The sequence below is a fragment of the Capsicum annuum genome, chromosome 1 (genome assembly GCF_002878395.1).
Source record: "Capsicum annuum cultivar UCD-10X-F1 chromosome 1, UCD10Xv1.1, whole genome shotgun sequence".
NCBI lineage: Eukaryota > Viridiplantae > Streptophyta > Magnoliopsida > Solanales > Solanaceae > Capsicum > Capsicum annuum.
Genome location: NC_061111.1, coordinates 72,014,198 through 72,034,167, shown reverse-complemented (window position 1 = coordinate 72,034,167; position 19,970 = coordinate 72,014,198).

The following is a 19,970-nucleotide window of genomic DNA, read 5'->3' as shown; positions in this document are numbered from 1 at the left end:
CCCTCTAGGTGATGATATGAATGGTCCTCTTTACAATGATATGAAACAGCCGTCTCAGCGATGATATGAATGGCAATCATGGCAATGATATGAAATGGCCCTCTTGGCAATGATATGAAATAGAACTCTTGGTAGTAATATGCGAGGATTTTTTTTGGTGATTTGAAAACAGCTTCACCTAAATTCGTTTGTCTGCGTCTTGCTTTCTACATGTACTTGTACTCAAGAAAAACAATTAGCAGATACAATGTCGCTCTCATTGGCAACCACAGTCAAGATTTATGATAGTTTAATGATAAATACTGAGCATCATGATTTGAATGACTTATTCTGCTATTAATCTTCTTTTTTTGAAGAAATAATTAAATGGCAGATCCACCGAATGCAAGTAAATGGCGCAAAACCCTTGTTTGGGGACTACTCAAATACCGTTTGCTTTGCTTCAAGGTGAATTTTGAGGATGACTTTCGGCTCTTCCTCCTATGAGTAATCCTTTGATTGTTGTATTTATTGTGTCGACTTCCTTGAATACACCTTTCTTTATCCTTCATGGTCTCAAGAAATGAGATAGATAATTCAAAAGAACCTTAATAAATGGGTATTAAACTCATCTTCGGGGCTACTCAAAAATACCATTCTTGAGCATTATATGCTTTGGTATGGCTCGCAATTCTCTTGGGGTTTTCTGAAAAAGATTTTCATCCTTGTGTATTGATCCCTTCATCTACAGAAAAATAGTTAGTTTTGAATGAAACTACTCCGTGGTGGCATCCTTCGATCCTCGATTTGCTCCTCGCCATCTTTTGGGAGTTCCATCATGTTGGGACCTCCACTCTGACTCCTCGTACCAATAGATGGCTAGACAATCACTAAATAAAAAGATTGGTATAGATTTTTGAAAGTAGTACTAGTTTCAAAAAATTCTTGTAAAAGCTTTGGAAAATCTCTACCAGTCATGTCATGTACAAGCCCGACAAACATCTTTCCCTTGGTTCTCACTATATTCTGACATTTGATGGAAGAGTTCTAGGGATTCATCATCGTTGAGGCTTTCAATCAAAAGTTTTGTGATAGCCAAAGATTTATTATAACTAGACTTTGGCGCCGATGGTGACTTCTAATGCTTGATATTGACCTCTAGTGCTAGGGAATTTGAAATATATTCCAATATATTAGTGGAAATTTTGAGGACCTCCAAAATATTTTTGCCCCAGCTTAAAGTTGTTTGAGATGATATCATCTCGTGAGGATCCAAAGTCTTTGTTAGTCTTTGTTCTCTTTGTTTTTGGAAGATGATCTTCCTCTTATGAATTTTCGAGATTCCTTCTGAAAAATTCTACCCCAGTTTCCATTTCCTGAGGTTATATGACCGAGCCGTTGGGGCACCTACGTATCCCGTGAAGTAGGAATTGGGTCAAATGTAAATCAAGATTAAAAAAAAGGATAAATTTTCCTAAGGGGTTTACCAAAACCGACGTAGGCCGCCTACATATCCTTTTCTTGAGAATCAGGTCAAACGTAGTTTGTACATAAAAGGAAAGGATAAATTTTCCTAAGGGGTTGACCGAAGCTGGCATAGGCCGCCTATGTATCCTTTTCTTGGGAATTTAGATGAAATATAGTTTGTACATAAAAGGAAATGGATTCTAGGTAATTGCACATCATACAACAGATACTATCTTAAAGGCGATTACAAGTAAGCCAAGGGAACTAAAATATCTTTCAGACACAGTATCTCTTTACCGCATCTGAATAGATTGGTTTGGCCCACTTTTGACCATCCATCTATGGTTTGATTAGGGCTCCTCCTAGTTGGGCTTCTTTCGGTTTTCAAATTCCTCTATATCTTCTACTAACTACTCCTCATCACCTTTTTTTGTTTATCATCATTCACTTTGCTTGGCTCGTCTAACCCTTGACATGACATGACATTGGTAGGTTTTTAAAATTATTGTTTCCCAAAATAAACCATGTTAGATAAAAGATAATAATATAATCATATTTCAAAATAACTTCTTAAATAAAGGGAAACCTTTTTTGGAAAATAAATAGAAACTATGGCTCATGACCCACGTAAGTGTGGGCCCATGCCTTTTTGAAAGCTATAAAACATGAAACAAAAATTTGAGACATAAAAGGGTGGACCACGGGGGCCTCTTCTGGATCATCACTGATTTTTAAAACTACTAGTAATTGCTTTTTCATATACCACGACAGGCGATGGATTATGAGCGGAGTGGAGGTCCAGTTTTGCAAAGCCTCTCCTAGTGCATCCTTCCTCAACCCATCCGACTTTGGGAAACTTCTCTTACAGCATTTTATCCCTCAAACAAATTTCCTATCTCATCCCCAAGACCGTCATCATTTGATATCTCAAGCACAAAAAATAATTGTGTATGAATAGCGATGGTTTGGATAGACTCATCTTTGACTTATCTTTAATCTCATTTTCCTTTCTTGGCTAGTACTCTCTCCCACGCTTACATGCTTTTTCTGGTACAGTAATGGGGTTAATAGTTCCTTCAAATTCTTACTCAAGACACTCAAGGTAGCTATGACTTTTTCTATTTTTTCCGCTCCTTCTGTCTTTTTGGAATTCTGTGAATCCACTTTAGTAATAATCTTGCTCGATACCCATTTTCCTGCTATTTTGATCATTCTAACAATGTCTCCCTCATTATTAAGCAATGGATTACTATTGATATTTGGTGTCGGTGCCTAAAGAGTGATGATCTTCTGATCAATCAAGTCTTAGATCTTATGTTTTAGATTGATGCAATTTTCAGTAATATGCCCAACGCTCCTAAATGATAAGCACACACTTGATCGTCCTAAATGATTTGGGAATTGAGAATGGTAAGCTTTGGTGGAATAGGCTATAAATAACCAGCTTTCATCAATCTTCCAAAGAGCTCGGTACGACTTTCAGCTAATGGAGTAAATTTTCTAGGAGGCTTCTTTTTGAGGTTTATACGTAGGGGTTTATACTGACTTTGATTAGAAAGAGGAGGTACTTGATGATAGTTTGGAAGTGCTTGGATGCTTGTTTGGTTGTTAGTAAGAGTAGCTTGAGTATACGACTAATAATTTGGCTGCAGAACTTGGCACTGGGGTAAAATATTTAGAAGTGGGACTTGATATTAGGGTTAGGCGTAGAATACAAGCTAAAAACTTGGTAATGGTGGTGAGGAAAGAATATTCCTAGGCTTGAATTTCTTCTTTAATTCCTCAACATAAGTAGTAGAGATCGCAGTCATGTCCTCTCTTTTCTTCTTTGAAAATACAGAAGATTCAGACAATGTTGGGGTTTTGGCAATTTTTCCTGTTTAGATGCCTTCCTATAATGATTCCCCAATCTTTACCAAATCTACGAAAGTTTCTGGAAACACGGATACCATCCTAGTATAAATTTGTCCCTCCTATATGTGAGAGAAAATCGATACCATTTCTTCCTTAGACATGGGAGGTTGTAGCTTGGCAGCTTTTCTTCTCCAACGAAAGTCATAGTCTCGAAAGCACTCATCATTTTTCTTCTTAATCCGGTCTAAAGAGTATCGGTCAGGGACTATTTCAATGTTAAACACAAACCTATCAGCGAAACCCTTAGCCAATGCCATTCATCTAGTCCATTTTTTGAGATGTGAACCAGTCTAAAGCTTCGCTGCTTAAGCTTCGGTTGAATAAGCGCATCAATAATGCCTCATTTTTTCCTACCCCTGCCATTTGATCACAATACCTTCTTAGATGATCCATTAGATTTCTAGTACCGTCGAACACCTCAAATTTAGGGACCTTATATCCTTTTGGTAGATCTACTCCAGGGTGATGATAGGCGAAATTACGCGCCTATATCAATATATTTTGCCCATATTTTAGCCTAGTTTCGAGAACTAATTATCTATTTCGTACACTTTTAGTCCTTTTTCCTGTAAATGAGCTAACAAATGTGATTAGGAAAGTTTCAGGTATAAATGATGCAAAATACAGCAATTTATGGCTTACTTGACGCAAAAGAAAGCTCACAAACGAGATGGAAAGGAGCTGGACGCATAAAGGACTAAATCTGCTGCATGGAAAATCTGTCCCGGGCTAAAACAGCATTTCTGAAGACTTTGGGACTTACAGACACAAAGCTGGATTTTTGCCATAATACATTAACCTAGTGCAATTAGGTTATGTGTTTCATCATTCTATTTGGATTATAATTTTGTAACCTTACCCTAGTACAATTGGGTCAAGGATTTCATTAGTATATTAGGATTTGGTTATTTATTTTATTAGTTTAGTAGGAGTAGGATAGGAGTATTATAAATACCCTATCATGTTAGAGATTTTAAAAAAAAGGAGAGGAGACATTCTGACAATTCATTCATCTCCTTACAATTAAGACATCTTCCTACAACCCATTCTCAATTCTTCATTCTTCTACTCTTAAATTCCACAACAAGAGAATCGTTACTTGCTACGGAATCACTAAAACCACACGCCAAACACCTACTATTCACGCCATCCACCATGCAAAACGTGATATCCTTCGCATTCATGGGTAACTAAATCTCTTAGTTGGGGTTATGGAAGCCGAATGAGTTACTATCTATAGCTATGAGTTTGTGAGTTCAAGACAAGTATATTGCTTATATCATTATTCTCTTCATCTTAAATCTACATTCTTTGCGGTTCAAACACAAGAACACGCCATTCTAACATCTAACCTGTTCGAGAGAAAGGTTATTTGTCTAGAAAAGAAGACGCATAGACCAACGCCAGTCTAACATCTGACTTGTTCGAGAGAAAAGTTATTTGTCTGGAAAAGAGATAATGTCAAGGTAGTAGGACACCCTTTCCTATTAAAAAGCTAGTGCCGTACCTGGACTAACTTCTTGGAGAATTCGTACCGTTAGTCACGCTTTAAGCTCGAGAGAGTTAAAGTGAAATAGTCCTTGTTTAGGTCGAGAGACGCTTGGATTTACCATCGACTACAATTCTCTATAAGCAATTACATGTCAAGACTCTACACACTCATAGCCAATAGAGACGTATACCTCAGAAGGTGGACATAACCCCAACGCCTCAATTCTCATTGTTTACAACACACGTGACAATCTCTCTTTATTTTGCTATTTTCAGTTCTTACATTCTTGTTTTGGTTACATACTACAATCCCCCCTTTCCTACGAGACTTGCACTAAAAGTCTAGTAATTTCTCTTGCTTGTTGGCCAAGCTATTCTCTGTGGGATCGATACCCAACCCAGGTTGGGTTCTATATTTGCTAACGACCGCTTTACACTCCCACGAGAGCTGTAGATTGAGCGTTATCACAGGGTAAACACATAGATTATCATAACCTAGGCCATCATTGTCCCCCGTTCTATGAGATTCCTTGATCTTTATAATCTCTTCATTTAGATCCAATAACTTTATTTCATGATCGGTCCTCCACTCTTTCTTCTTCTCCTTATAATGATCTATTTTGGTATTAGGAAGAGAATTATAGACGTTAAGGGATATGATGACATAAGGAGGATTTGGAAGAGTAGTTTGATTTTGAAGATGAAATAAGGTTGGTTGGTAGGTGGGGAGGACATTTTAGAAATTGGAAAAGTTTTGTGGAATTTAAGAGCAGTTTGGTGGTATTTGAGAAGGATTTTTCGTATTTGGAAATGAATTTTGTGGGTTGAGAGATAGATTTGGTGGATTTGGTAGATTTAGGGATGGATTTTGTAGATTTAGGAGCGAATTTTATGGATTTGGAAATGGGTTTTGTGGGTTTTAAAGCAAGTTTTGGAATGAATTCGATGGATTTAGAGATGGATTTGTGGGGTTAGGGATGGATTTTGTAGAGGGTAAGCATCTGGGTTATTTACTCGATTGGTGTTTTGGACCAGTTGAGAAGTAGAGAGGGAGGATATGTTATTTGGATAGTCCCCAAGAATAGGCGTACTGAGGGGAGAGGTCTGAAGTGGAGTCCTGTGTCCTCCTGGAGTAGGAGCATTGACTATGATGGCTAGGTTAGCCAAATCTCAAGTACGATTCATCTCCTCCTGAAGCATTTCCAATTTTCTTGCAAGTTCAGCTATCATCTCGCTCTATTCCGCTATTACACTGTTACTAATAGTCAATGCATTTTCTTCGTCCTTTTCAGTCATTTTTGAATGATGGTCAGAGGATGGGATTTTATGCACTTTTGAACGGGTGAAGTAAGGATGTTCTTCCAACTTATTTCAACACGTAGTAGTTTTCTATTATCTGAAAAGTAAAATTACTCAAAGGCTGATGTGTTAGTTCCCATATCTAATAAGTAAGGCAAGATATTTGACAAGAAATAAGCACGTAAAGTTGTTTGTGTCATAGTCAAATTGATCATCATGAGCATAGTGGATAAAATTGTCTTTGATTCAAACAAACACACATAAACATATAAAGCAGTTATATCACATAAACATTATAATAGAGCATATCCTAACTGGGGTGACCCTTTTTGAGCCAAGGGTTCGAGCCTAACAGATTTTGAAGAAAATATATGCCTTTTTTAAATCCAATACATTATCCCCTAATTTCATAGATATGAAAAAAAAAAGCATAAATGCCTACAAAAGATAACAAAAGAGGGATACAATCGTTAGGGGAAAGGTAAATAACATGAAAGAACATAAGTTCCCATGCAGGGGAATAAAAAAACTAGCTACTGGATGATCTTTTATTTTCCTTTGCCTTCTTAGACTTGTCCACTTCTTGTAATTGGCGACATCTGTTAATGATCAAGCGATGTGCCTTATATGCAACTGCCCAAATCGATCAATTTCTTGCTTGACTTGCTTCAATTCTTCCTCGATTGGTGTACAATTGAGGCATCTTTACACTAAAGTAAAAAAAAGTAAACTTTCTCCCGACCCCCAAAAGGATGATGGATTAGATTAAATAAAAATATATTTCTTCAACACATAAATATGATTTGTCTGTAATTGACTCAGGGTCAATAGACGCAGGGCAAGTTTTCTAATAGGCCCAATACCCCTTTGGATTTTGGGTAGTCCTAGGCTCATACCTAAAATAAGGTTTTGGTTTTGCTCTATCCTAGGTGTCTAGAGTGGGTTTGAATCAGGTTTCCAAGCGAACCACTTGGGTTTGGAAATACTAACAGCCATCAGACGACTCAAGTGCTAATAAACCGTCGTATTTCTAACACATTATTTAGATTTGAACAACAGGGGCCGGAACATCCATGAAATCCCAAAATAGTTTATAAATAAATGCAGGAATATGCTATGAGTTACAATAATTAAATACCACGAAGTCGAAACATATAAACACATAAATAGTTAATGAAAAGACGAAATCAAATATTTGGTTAGAACCTAGTTAAATATCTCCAACGAAGTCGCCATTTCTACTTTGCAAAAATTTTTACTTTTGAAGAGTCGCCACTTAATTTTTGAAAAGGAATAAGGAAACCTTTATAAATTACTTTAAACGATCTAAATAGAAAAATCATTTAAAATTTAAACATTCTGAGTAAGCGGTCATATTAACGTTTTAGGAAGGTTTAAGGCACCTAAAATGTCCGCTAAGTTGCGGTTATCTGGACTATTTAAAAACGTCGTTTGACCAACTTATAAAAAGGAAAAAGTTTATTTTTTTCAAAAGAAATTGATTAAGGTAAAACTATGTTTTCAAGATTTGTGCAAAATCGGTTTGATGACTTAGCGGAGGATTTCAACTAAGTCTAAGAAAAAACAACAAATAACATATAAAAAGGGAAAGAAAAGAGAAAGTAAAAGACATAGGCCATTGGGCCGAAATCTAATTGGTCTTTAACTTGCACCAGTCCTAATCTAAACGTTGGGCCCTGGCTCATAAACTATCCTAGACTATTTTTTAGGTTCATTGGTCTAAAATTTTCTCCACAACTTCGAGGCCCATAATGAATGAATAATGAAAAGAAATAAATAAAGACAACAATAAATGACTACATAAACAAATAAACGAAAAACGAGACTTTCAAGTCTTTTGTCCTCTTCAAAGATGGACCTTAACCCATTTCTTCTACTTTCAACTCCTTGCATTTGTATTATGAGATTATATTTGGCATCCACTCAGGAGGGAGAAGCCCCAATGGCTCACTTCGATAATGTAACTACGGAAATGAGTCAGCTTGTACTCGAAAGCGGGTTCATGCAAATAAAAGACATGTGAATTAATATGCATTCATAAAAATGAATTATTTTAATAACAAAGAAAGTTAAGAAAAATTCAAAGCTTTCCAAAATCACTACTTCGATACTCATGAACAAAAGAAAACTTAGCTACAAGATTAATGAACTTATAACATGTAAATGTGTCTAACTGGTTTTGAAATTTTAATATACGGATCATAGAGAGTACGACATATCACACCCTAGCAACTTTGGCATGGAAGCATGTATATGAATGGAAGAATTCTAGTAAAAAGGGTATGACTCTTTCTAATCTGATGTGATGGTCATTAAAAGAGAGTGCGAGATAGGATATTACTTTTATTTACTATAGTATAGAAATGCTGTAACATGTTGGAGGACCTTACATTAATAATAAGTCTCAATCGGTTCCATCTGTGACAAACAAATATCTTTAAGTTCTTACCAATGAAAGGAATATACAAAAAATGAGAAAATTTTATTAATAGGCCATCAAAATATTCCACCAAAACACAGAACTGATGAGGAGTAAATTTCTTATTCTAAAAAAAACCACCACAGAAACATATTCACAAACAACTTACACTATGTTAGTAACCACGTCTTACTTGAAGATAATTTCTAAAAAAATGAATAAATAAATTTATGTTACAGATGAACCAAAGCAGATTTGTTCCACCTCTTTTCTCTTATATTATACTGGGATCAACGCCATCAAGGAAGGTCTCAGTTGAACTAAGAAGCTATCAACTTTTCTCAACACTAAAATCGAAATGAAGTCGTGCACTTCAAATAAAACAATCAACACCAAAACTATATGATATTTCTCATGTTACCACAGACGAAAGAAATGCAAGGCATTTGACGGATCAATTTAACTATCCAAAATGGAGACAGAGATTCGCTCTACAAAAATTTTCCTAGTAGATCGCTAATCAAGACCCGTAGTTTGAAGCTTAACAAAGCATGATAGAATATCATCAGACTTAAAGAGAGAATCTGTACTAAAATAGTAAATCAAGAAGCACATTACTGGAAGGAGATAATTTGAAAATGGCCTAATGACTTAAAATTTCAATCAAATTATGCCGAACAACATTTAAAAACAAAAATAGTGAGTCTATAACTAAACATGCGAACTAGAAAATGTATTATAGAAAAAAAAAAATATAACTTAATAATGAATGACATGATCTAAAACCCTTAGTTAAATCAGGATAGGTAACAATTCAAGCTAAAACAATAAATTGATGAAGTCAAAAATTCTTGGATGAAGCACAAATCTGACCTTTATAACAAAAACAAAATACAGAATATTGGTGATATATGCTAAAAGGGGATCAACAGCCAATCAGTGAGATCAATATGCGATAGGAAGTTTGAAATAGCAAAATCAGAATTGAACGAACTTGAAAATGGAGTAAACACTGTGATAACGTAACAAAAACTAAACACATCCTATGGCCATCACAGGACCTCTACAGCTACCCCCAGCAAAAACATACTTAATCAAAAACTGCTATGACTATTATAAAAAGGAATGAGGAAGGAAAAGAAAATCATAACGAAAGTTAAAATGGAAAAATATTTTCCTCATTTGGGACATCAAAATAGGACAATGAGCTATCATCGGGATTTTGATTGCCTCCGAAGATCTTTACCGCTATTCCTACGATCTTTCGCAAAATATTTTATAACTAAGAATAAAATTTTTTGCTTGATCTGGTTTTTCAACCTTCAAGGCCCCCCTTCTTTTTTCTCTCAAAGGAGCTTTATATAGAAAATAAATTTTGGGGGATGAACTCACTTCTATCGATGTGGGGAAAAAAATTCAACGATAATTTGGGGAAAATTTTCAAAGGGTATTTTTGGATTTTTTGGAATGGTAACATAATTTGCTCAACATTGTACCAATTTTGGATTCTTTGACAAATTTCAAATTGGTTTCAACAAAAAGGAAATGAAAAAAAATGAAAAATCACCCAAAGCCAATGAAATTTCTCCACAAAGGTACGAATTTGTACCCTTTAATCCAAAATTCTAGTGATATAAACATTGGATGAGACACCTAGGCATGTTTCTAGAACATTCTTAAGCCCTCTTCGAATGAACCTATGTGAGACTCATGCGCATAGCGCTGGGTTAGGTCTCTCTGTTATGGATGGAGCTGGGTTTGGGGTCGAGTCGGTGCTGGCTGACCCGTTTCATCACTGTCGTTGTTGTTCATTATTTGCTACTATTTTTTTTCATTGTTGATATATGTGTGTGCTAGATTGAAGAAGGAAACAAAAGGTGGGTCGAGTATTGGTTAATTCGGCCTATTGGGTTGGTTTGGGTATGGATCAATTTGGGATGAAATTTAGAAATGGGTCGCTGGATGTGGTTTTAATGTTAGTGTAATTGGGGTGGCGATTTTGGGGCTCTAGCGGGTTGGGTCTTATGAAGCTGCTAGGCCAAAATTGTGTTTGATTTAGGGGTTATTTAATAACCCCAATTAAATCTAATTGTGGTTATTAAATAACCTTAATTAAAATTAATTAGATTATAATAACTGTAATTAGATTAAAAATAACTCTAATTAAATTTAATTGGATTAAAATAATCCCAATTAGGAAATGGTAATTTTTGGAGATTAAGATTGAATTATAATTTAAGCGACTTATTTAAATTTTTAACCAAATTGAATATCCATTGGTCAATTGCATTACAATTGGGGCCAATTTGATTTCAATTGAGGTCATATTTAACTATTTCGCTAAATTGAATCGTAATCCGATACTAATTAAGTAACAAATTAACCTCAAGTTTCTTGATTTGATAAAAATCAAACAAATATTCCTCAAAATAGAATATCTTGAGAACAAATCATACTTAAAATCAAGACTTTATCCATTTGGATTGATTTTCAAATTTAATCAATAAAAATCTAATTTTGATTAAAAAAAATGTTCATTTAAATAACGAAATTTATACACTCTCGTATATATAGATACGAAAATGTATAATCATTACTTAAATAATAAAATTAACTCAAATAAATATTTTAAATTGTATTTATTTGAATAAAATAATTGTTGTGATTTTATTTTAAAATTGAAGAAACTCAAAATTAAGTTGGGTTGTGGAGGGCAAAAATTAGGTGGCAACAACGACTGCATCCCGCCATCAGTGAAGATCCCAATTATCCTTTTCCAGTGTCCTATCGGAATAATAGCGTGTCGCGCCGTCAGCTAAGATCCCAATTGTTCTTTTCGAGCCGTGATTTGTTTGATTTTAAATCATGATTTCATCCATTAATCTCCATGAACTTTGATTTAACACCATGTTTTAATGAAGTTGTTGTAATTATTCAATTCCTCATGTTTTAGAGTTATTATTTATTGAATTAAATCATGACATTGTGTTTTCTATGATAATTTCATGTCAATTATACCAGCCCTTTAGTAATTCTATGATTATTTAAACCATGAACTATAAGTGTTTGATAAAATGCCTACAAGAGCAATTGATTTAATAAGAGCCTTCATGCTATGTCCTTCAATGTTTTAGTATCATGCTACTACTATTGTTTTAAGTCCTGGGGGTATTGAATACCCAAAATCCATAGCTGTTTATTTAGTCTAGTCTCAGTGCATTACAGAAAAGTCTTCATTACAGAGCAGTCTTCAGAATATACTATTGACACTTCAGAATAGTTAAAAACCAGTCAGTTAAACTCAGAATAGTCTAGTATTTTAGTGTCTTTTAGTTGGGAGTAGGATTTAGCACCGAGCGAGTGTAAGGATGGCAGCTTCCCCGTCAGATAGGCAGAGTCATTAGTAGAAGTTCCTATACTCCAGAACTATGTAGCCAGCATAGGATATGAGTAGTCACCCATCAGATTAGGATTGACTATCTCACAGGAGTCACCTATCAGTTCAGGTTTGACACCAATAGTCCTTTGGACATTATATCAATTTAGTAGATCCATACATCCAGCGGTAGTACCCGTGGTACGGTGTTAACACCCTTTGAACTGGGGTTACAGGTTGGACCCTGATTAGCTCAAATTGGGAAATATTGGTTAGATGATACCTCCCACAGTCTCAGTTATAGTCTCAGTTACAGTCTTAGTTCAGTTATTCAGTCTTAGTCTTGTTTGACAAAAGCATACAAATTTTTGTCATTTTAGTATTTCAGTTTACAGATTTTACCCAGTTCATGTCATTTGCTTGGTGATGCATCCTCAGTGTCTAGAGATTTTCATGTATTTTCAGTATTTTATAGACTTTCATGCATGTTTAGTATCTACATATTTCATGCTCTCTATTCAGTATTCCATGCTTTACATGTGTATTCAGATAGATCATTACTCCTATTCATGAAATCTTGCATGTTAGCCTACCTCATTTAGCATACTAGTACATTTAAAATTCTGATCGCATACCTCTGTTTAATGCTATGATGTCTCATATTATAGGTGTTTATGCTCTGTTCCTGAATTGCACTTAGTCCTTCAAATTCTCAGCAATACAATAGCAATGGTGAGTTCTCATCACCTGAGGGTAGACTATCTTATTTTATGTCTTTATGTTAGTAGTCAGTAGAGTTTGTTGGGGGCTTTCCCATCAACTCTCAGTCAATCAGTCTTAGAGGCTTTTCAGACATTATAGATAGTTAGTTGTTCAGTTTATCAGTACTTTATCAAATTCAGACAATCATTTTTTCTAGAGTTATATTTCAGTTTGAATTCAGATATTTAAAACCTTATGGCATGTCAGTATTTTTTTGTATTTATGATTACATTATTCAGTGCTCACAGTAGGTACCATCTCAAGGGTTAGCTTAGAGTCTCTCCAAACTGTAAGCATCGTGTAATGACTAGGGGTAGTCCCAGGTTGTTACAAACTTGGTATCAGAGCCTAAGGTTTTAAAGTATCCTAGAAAGTCTGAAAACTACATCGAGTAGAGTCTTGTGCATAGGTGTGTAGCGCACCACACTTATGGGCAAGATGCTACAAGGCTACAAGGCGTTTAAGAAAAGTTTCCCTTCTTTTAGTATTCATGTCGTACGATTGAGTATGAGCTCAATTTAAACTCCCTGTCTAATCTATTTCTTCCTTCCATTTATAGAATATACCTTCCAAGAAGAACAAAAGAAGAACAGGAGCTCAGCCAGCCCCTCAGCCCATCCAGGCAGATCCTCTTAATGAGCATGTCTCTTACGTAGAATTCAAGGTTGCGTTCACTACTATAGCGAACTCCATAGAAGAATAGAATGAATAGCTAGCTAGTGTTCTGGCCAACCCAGTGGCCAATACTGTTGTACCTAGAATTTAAGATTTTACCCAGAGGAATCCTCCTACTTTCACGGAATCCAAGTCTGAAGAGGATCCCCAGGAATTCTTAGATATGGTTTAGAAGGTAACGGATGCCATGGGGTGACTTCTAATCAGAGTGTCGGGTTGGCTACCTATCAATTGCAGGATGTAGCCCATACTTGGTATAAGCAGGGGAAAGTTGATAGAGGTGTTGATGCAGAGCCTATAGAATAGGAAGAGTTTGCCACAGCTTTCTTGGACAGATTCTTTCTATTGGAGTTGAAGGAGGCCAAGGTGTTAGAATTTATTAATTTGAGGCAAGGCAGCATGAGCGTGAGGGGGTGTTCTCTTAAGTTCACTCAGTTAGCTAGATATGCTCCTCATGCGGTGGCTGACAACAGGTCCAAGATAAGTAAGTTTATGTCTGGCGTGTTTGATAGTATGGTCAAAGAGTGTAGGACCGCAATGCTGATTAGTGAGATGGACTTGTCTAAGCTAATGGTTCATGCTCAACAGATAGAGAAGCAAAATATTAAGGAAAGAGATATTGGAAATAAGAGAGATGGGATGGTTAGTTTTAATTTCAATCATCCAAAGTTAGAAGGTGGTAATCGTCCTTAGTTTCATTAGAAGTCTTCATCCCAGTACCTTCTTCAGCCAGTGCCCCAGTGCCCAAATTCAGAAATAACAATAGGGATAGGTCACTAGGCTCTAAGTCTTAGGTTAGTATTAGTAGTGCTTGTACCAATCCTTTATTTCAAAAGCGTGGAAGACACCATCAGGGTGAGTGTAGAGCAGGTAGTGATGTGTGCTTTGGGTGTGGCAAGCCAGGCCATCGGATTCAGGAGTGTCGGGTAGTTACTTAGAAAGGTAGGGATGTGCGCCAATAGGGCCAATCCTATCTGTCGTTAGTTAAATTCAACTGCCCAACTCCGCAGGGTGCCGCTTCTAGTGCTACCAGTGGTCAGCGTCTAAACAGATTATACGTTCTTCAGTCCCGCCAAGATCAGGAAAATTCTCTTAACGTAATTACTGGTACATTGCAGGTCTTTTACTTACATATATATGATTTAGTAAACCCTGGAGTTTCTCTTTCTTTTATAACTCTATACATAGCTATCAATTTAAGAGTTAGTCTAAAAAATCTAGCAGAGCTCTTTTTAGTGTCTACCCTAGTAAGCGTTTCCATTGTAGCCAGATAGGTATACAGGAACTGTCCAGTCACAATTTCTCAAAAAATTACTTCAATTGATCTTGTGGAGTTAAAGATGATGGATTTAACATCATTCTTGGCATGGATTGGCTCCACTGATGTTATGCCTTAGTTGATTGTAGAAATAGAATAGTTCAGTTTTAGTTTCCAAATAAACCAGCCCTTGAATAGAGGGGTAGTACTACAGCTCCTAGAGTTCAATTAATTTTGTACCTTAGAGCCAGAAAGATGATATCAAAGGGGTGTATTTACCATCTCGTACGAGTCAAAAATCTAACTCAGAAACTCCTACTATTGAGTCATTCCTAGTAATGAAAGAATTCTCAAATGTATTTCCTGGAGATCTTCTCGGAGTTCCTCCCAAAAGGGGAATCGAGTTCGGATAGACCTTCCCATACATAATCCACCTATATGTATACCGCCATATAGAATGGCTCCAGTTGAACTCAAACAAATAAAAGAACAGTTAAAGGATCTCTTAGATAAGGGATCATCAGACCCAGCGTCTCCCCATAGGGCTCACCTGTTCTAGAAATAAAAGAACAGTTAAAGGATCTCTTAGATAAGGGATCATCAGACCCAGCGTCTCCTCATAGGGCTCACCTGTTCTATTCATGCATAAGAATGATAGTTCTCATAGATATGCATAGACTACCATCAGTTGAATAAGGTCACAGTCAAGAATAAATATCCACTTCCTATAATCGATGACTTGTTCAGCCAACTTTATGGTGCCAGTTACTTTTCCAAAATAGACCTCAGATCAAGTTATCATCAGCTTAGAGTCAGAGAATGTGACATTCCAAAAATATCTTTTCAAACTCGGTATGGTCACTTCGAATTTCTAGTCATGTCCTTTGGTCTTACAAATGCCCCACCATCCTTCATGAACTTGATGAACTGAGTGTTCAAGCAGTACTTGGATATGTTCATCATAGTCTTCATTGATGACATTCTTGTCTATTGTAGTAGTGAAAGAGATCATGTAGACCATCTCAGCATAGTACTTCAAACTATTAGAGCTCATCAGTTGTTTGCTAAATTTAGTAAGTGTGAATTCTGGCTAAGATCAATAGCATTCCTTTGGTCATATTATTTTTGGTGATGGCATTATAATCGATCCTCAAAAAATTAAAGTGGTGAGCCTAGACCCATCTCTCCATTAGATATCTGGAGTTTACTGGGTTTAGCTGGCTATTACCATTGGTTTGTTGATAGGTTTTCTTCTATTCCATCCCCCATGTCTAGATTAAATCAGAAGAAAGTTAAGTTTCAGTGGTCAGATTCTTGCGAGAAGAGTTTTCAGAAGTTGAAAACTCAATTCACCTCATCCCCAGTCTTGAATTTAACAGATGGTTCAGATAGTTTAATTATGTAATGTGATGCATCCAAAGTAGGTTTGGGTTGTGTCCTCATGCAGAGAGGTAAGGTCATAGCATACCCCTCCAAATAGCTTAAATCTTATGAGATAAATTATTCAACTAATGATCTTGAGCTAGCATCTGTAGTGTTTGCCTTAAAGATTTGGAGGCATTACTTGTATGGGGTGTATATAGATATGTCCACAGATCACAAAACCCTTCATTATGTGTTCTCTCAGAAAGATTTGAATCTGCATTGAAGAAGGTGGTTGGAGTTATTGAAAGATTATGACATAAGTGTTCTATATCATCCAGGCAAGACCAATGTAGTGATTGATGCTCTTAGTAGATTATCCATGGGTAGTGTAGCTCATGTTGAGGATTGTAAGAAGAAGTTAGCTCAGGAAGTTTATTAGCTTGCCCGACTAGGTGTTTATTTACTCGATTCAGCAAAAGGTAGTGTGTGGGTACAGAGTAGCTCAGAATCATCTCTAGTTTCTGAGGTAAAGAAAAAGTAGGATAGAGATTTAGTCTAGTTAAGTTAAAGAAATTAGTCAAACATCAGAAGGTGGAGGTTTTCTCCCAAAGGGGAGTTGGTGTTTTGCATTGTCAGGTTAGATTATGTGTGCCTGGTGTAGATGATTTGCGGCAACAAATTCTTGCAGAGGCACATAGTGTGCATTACTATATCCATGTAAGGGAAACTAAGATGTACCGTAATTTACAGGAGATCTACTGGTGGAGTGGGATGAAGAGAGATATTGCAGAGTTTGTAGCTAAGTGCTCTACATGTCAACAAGTTAAGGTTGAGCACCAGAAACCTAGTGGGTCCATGTAGGAGTTCAGTATTCCTATGTGGAAATGGGAGGAAGTGAACATGGACTTTGTAACAGGTTTTCCTCATACCCGTCATCAGCATGACTCTATTTGGGTTAACGAAGATAGGATGACCAAATCAGCTCATTTCTTGCTAGTCCATACTTCTTATTTAGCAGAGGACTATGCCAATCTCTATCTCAGAGAGCTGGTTAGGTTGCTTGGTGTTCCCTTATCTATCATCTCAGATTGAGGTACTTAGTTTACCTCTCACTTCTGGAAAGCATTCCAAAAGGGTCTTGGTACCAACTCCACCTCAGTACAGCCTTCCACCCTCAGACAAACAGTCAAGTAGAAAGTACCATCCAGACTCTTGAGGATATACTGAGAGCATGTGTTATTGATTTTAAAAGGTTGGAATGACCATTTGCCTTTGATTGAATTCGCATAAAATAACAGCTATTATTCCAGTATATGTATGGCTCCATTTGAGGCTCTCTATGGTAGGAGATATAGATCTCCAATTGGTTGGTTTGAAGTAGGTGAGACTGCAGTAGTAGGGCCTGACTTAGTGTTTAATGCATTAGAAAAGATTCAGTTGATCAGAGAAAAGCTTAAGGCTGCCTAGAGCTGACATAAATCGTATGTAGATGTGGTAAGAAAGGATCTCGACTTGAAGGTCAGTGACTTCATGTACTTGAAAATCTCTCCCATGAAGAGAGTGAAGAGATTTGGAAATAAAGGGAAACTCAGTCCCCGATATGTCGGTCCCTTCAGAATTCTCAGTTATTTTGGAAAGGTAGCTTACGAGCTTGAGTTTTCTTCAGATTTAGCCTCAGTAGACCCAGTATTCTAGGTCTCGTTGTTGAAAAAGTGCATTGGTGATCCAGCTGTAGTTGTTCCCTTAGAAAGTGTAGATATTTAGAACAGTATTTCCTTTGAGAAAGTCCCATTCAAAATTCATGATCATCAAGTTCGCAGACTAAGGAACAAAGAAGTTCCACTAGTCAAAATTTTTTGGCAGAATTAGTCCATTGAGGGATCCACTTAGGAAGTAGAGGCAGATATGTGGACCAGGTACCCTCATCTCTTCTCCGTGAATACAAATTCAGTATAAGGTACCAAATCTTCTTAAGATTTTCTCTATCATCCACAATTTTAGTCGTACATCATGATCATGTCAGTCGTGCATTCATGAATCAGCTTAGTCATGCATTACATGCATCAGACATGCATATCAGTGTGTAAGCTCAATCTATCAGTTTTCTCAGCTTAACCAGTTTCATTCAGTGACGAATGATCCCAACGGGGAGGTATTATAAAATCCCATATTTCCCTAGCTTAATCTAAGTCCCAATATATGAGTTTTCATATATGAAATTTTTACTCTTTATTTTTCAGTTTAGAGCCTGTTATTATGGAGGAAATTTAGTTAGCTTTCCAATGATATAAAATTTATCTAAATTCGATAACTGGATAAGAAGCTATGGAGATTTTAAGTTTCAGTCATTTAACTCCGTCATTTTTAACCTTAGCACATCACGAAGCCAGCATAAAAGACGATTTTCAATTTCCAGTGAAGCTCCGCTAAACCATCTCATCGCGCCGTCAGCCAAAACCCCAATTATCCTTTTCCAGTGTCCTGTCGAGATAATGGCAGGTCACGCCAAGGGTGAATTTTAGAATCAAAAGGGTACCACGATTCCTCCGCATTGCGCCATGCCCTCAGTTCCTAGTTATCCCTTTTCTAGTGGCTTGGCGTGATAGTGGTACATCGCGCCAAGGCCAAAAATTGGGATGATCAGTTTTCAGCTTCCATTTTTAAATTCGTTTAAGGGTATTTGAGTCTTTTTCCATGGCCCTAATTGACCTAAAACACAAATTTTAACCCCTAAATACCCCAAGTATTCATCATTATTCAATTTTTCTTTAAGATTGAAGATCCCCTTTTCAAGAACAAGAAACCCTAGCCCTCAAATTCAAGGCAATTTCTCAAAAAAACTCCATCCAACCTTCCAAATTCATCATCCCAGGTATGTTAGATGTTCATCCATGGATTAATTTCATCCATAGAGCCCAAGTAACATTTTTAATTATAAAGTTAAGATTTTTTTAAGTTATTTGATTTTAAATCATGATTTCATCAATTACTCTCCCTGAACTTTGATTTAGCACCATGTATTAATGAAGTTATTGTGGTTATCCGATTTCTCATGTTTTAGTGTTATCATTTGTTGAATTAAATCATGACTTAGTGTTTTCCATGATAATTTCATGTCAATTATGCCAGCCCTTTTGTAATTCTATGATTATTTTAAACCATGAACTATAAGTGTTTGATAAAATGCCTATAAGAGAAATTGATTTAATAAGAACCTTCATGCTATGTCCTTCAATGTTTTAGTGTCATGCTACTACTATTATTTTGAGTCCTGGGAGTATTGAATACCCAATATCCATAGCTATTTATTTAGTCTAGTCTCAGTGCATTATAGAACAGTCTTCAGAATATACTATGAGCACTTCAGAATAGTCTAATACCAGTCAGTTCAACTCAGAACAGTCTTGTGTTTTAGTGTCTTTCAGTTGGGAGTAGGATTTAGCACTGAGCAAGTGTAGGGATGGCGTCTTCTCCATCAGATAGGCAAAGTCATTTGTAGCAGTCCCCATACTCCATAACTACATAGCCAACGTAGGATATGAGTATTCACACATCAGATTAGGCTTGACTATCTCGCAGGGGTCACCCGTCAATTAGGGCTTGAAACTCGTAGTCCTTTGGACACTATATCAGTTTAGTAGATCCACACAGCTAGCGTTAGTGCCTGTGGCATGGTGTAACACCCTTCCAACTGGGGTTATATGTTGGACCTCGATTAGCTCAAATTGGGGAATGTCGGTTAGATGATAACTCCCACAGTCTCAGATATAGTCTATTTACATCTCAGTTCAGTTATTCAGTCTTATTGTTGTTTGACCAAATTATACAGAATTCAATGATTTCAGTATTTTAGTTTACAGATTTTACTCAATTCATGTCATATGCTTGGTTATGAATCCTTAGTGTGTACAGATTTTTATGTATTTGAAGTGGTAACGAGTATT